Source organism: Gossypium arboreum, chromosome 3 (genome assembly GCF_025698485.1).
Source record: "Gossypium arboreum isolate Shixiya-1 chromosome 3, ASM2569848v2, whole genome shotgun sequence".
In the NCBI taxonomy this organism is placed as follows: Eukaryota; Viridiplantae; Streptophyta; class Magnoliopsida; order Malvales; family Malvaceae; genus Gossypium; species Gossypium arboreum.
In genome coordinates this window covers 14,310,185-14,312,338 of record NC_069072.1, presented here as the reverse complement: position 1 = coordinate 14,312,338, position 2,154 = coordinate 14,310,185, and the positions used below count along the sequence as shown (strand labels likewise).

At 40.3% G+C, this 2,154-nt stretch overlaps 1 non-coding gene across 1 annotated transcript; it reads right to left on the bottom strand.

The window, feature by feature from the left end:
* Positions 1 to 258: 258 nt before the first annotated feature.
* Positions 259 to 365, bottom strand: LOC128290839 (small nucleolar RNA R71). Its single transcript, XR_008280624.1, has one exon. It is a non-coding gene; the product is annotated as a small nucleolar RNA R71 (small nucleolar RNA).
* Between the last annotated feature and the right edge of the window lie 1,789 nt (positions 366 to 2,154).

The window sequence follows — 2,154 nt, the reverse complement described above, 5'->3', positions numbered from 1 at the left end:
TTGGTACCTTGAGAGGATTTGGCCGTTAACCCCTCGTGTCCGACACCGGCGACGGTCACGAGTTAGGGGTGTTACATATGCGATACATTTAAAATCAATGGTGTTTCTAATGATTCCATTCGTCTTCAGTTGTTTCCCTTTTCATTGAGGAACAAAGCTAAACAGTGGTTGAACTCGTTACCACGAGGGTTAATTACTACTTGGGAACAAATGACCGAAAAATTTTTACTAAAATATTTTCCGCTAGCTAAAATGACTAAATTACGTAATGGTATCTCTTCTTTTGTGCAGATGGATTTAGAAACACTCTACGATGAATGGGAGAGATACAATGACCTTCTGAGAAGGTGCCCTCACCATGGGTTACCGCTTTGGCTCCAAGTACAAACATTCTACGATGGTCTGAATCCTTCGGCTAGGCAAATGGTTGACGCAGCGGCGGGCGGAACCATCAATAATAAAACACCGGAAGATGCCTATAAGTTTACAGAAGAGATGTCACTGAATAACTATCAGTAACAAGTCATGGGGACAAAGCCAACGAAAACAGTCGGCGTTTATAACGTCGATTCGGTCACCATGCTCTCTAATCAGGTAGAAGTCTTAAATAAAAAGATTGCTGGTTTTCTTAATTCTTCACAGGTTCACCCATTAATGCAGTGCAAAGCAAGTAGCTATGGAACAAACCATTCGGAATACCAACCTTATGGCCACAACATGGATAATGAGCAATTAAATTACATGAGTAATAATCCTCGACCTCAAAACAATCCATACCATAACACTTATAATGCATGTTGGAGGAACCACCCTAATTTCTCATGGGGCGGTCAAGGAAATCAAAGACCATAACATCCTCCAGGGTACCAACAACCACCCTACCAACAGGAAAAGAAGCCAAATCTTGAAGAGATGCTCTCAAAGTTTATTTCAGTGTTAGAAACTCGTTTTCAGAATACTGAGACAACACTTAAAAATCAACAAGCGTCAATCCAAGGGCTTCAAACTCAGATAGGCCAACTGTCCAAACTAATCTCCGAACGACCACAAGGTAGCTTGCCAAGTAATACTGCACCCAACCCAAGGGAACAGCTCAACGCAATTAATATTCAAGATAACGAAGAAATCGTTGAGCCTGGACCAGAACCGAGGAAAGAAACTGTGGTAAGCAAAGGTCAAGGTGAGGTAGATTATAATAAAAACAAACCAGTGACTGTCGAATATAAACCTCGTGTGCCATACCCCAACGCGACAAGAAAAGACTGCTCAGATGAACAATTTGGTAGATTCCTTAAACTCCTAAAAAAATTACATATTAACTTACCATTTATTGAAGCTCTATCGCAGATGCCAAACGCAATGAAATTTTTAAAGGAGCTTTTAGCAAATAAGCAAAAGTTGGACGACACGTCGCATGTGGAGCTAAACGCAGTTTGCTCGGCCATTCTCCAAAATAAACTACCCAGCAAACTAAAAGATCCAGGGAGTTTTATGATTCCTTGCTTAATTGGTAGTTTAGATGTTAATTATGCATTGGCTGATCTAGGGGCTAGTATCAACGTCATGCCTTACAAAATGTTTAAGCAACTAGGTCTCAGGAAACCCAAATAGACTAGGATGAGCATTCAATTTGCAGATAAAACTATAAGATTCCCTAAAGGTATTGTTGAAGATGTGCTAGTTAAAATTGATAAATTTATATTTCCCATTGACTTTATTGTTCTAGACATAGAAGAGGATAGCAACACTCCCTTAATCCTAGGAAGGCCCTTTTTAGCAATTACTAAAACCATCATTGATGTTGGCACAGGTGAACTCACACTCCGGTATCACCCTTCAAGCTCGAAATTCTGGCAACACATCAAGGATTGAAGGTAATTATTTAAACCATCCTACTAAAACTAACAATATGGTGCAACCTACTTTGCATAAAATGAGTCTGAAGGAAGCACACGAGTCATTCTCAAGCAATAGTAGAGGACCTGTTCATGAAGTTCGAAGACTAGAAATCGAGGAACTTGATGAATGGAAAACACACAAACCAAGAACACCCGACAAACCGAAACTACGCCAAAACGATCTCGATACATCTCCAAATCTACTTAAGGTTGGTGATAAGGCCTTATTAGATGTCGCGGATCCCCACATTGTCAC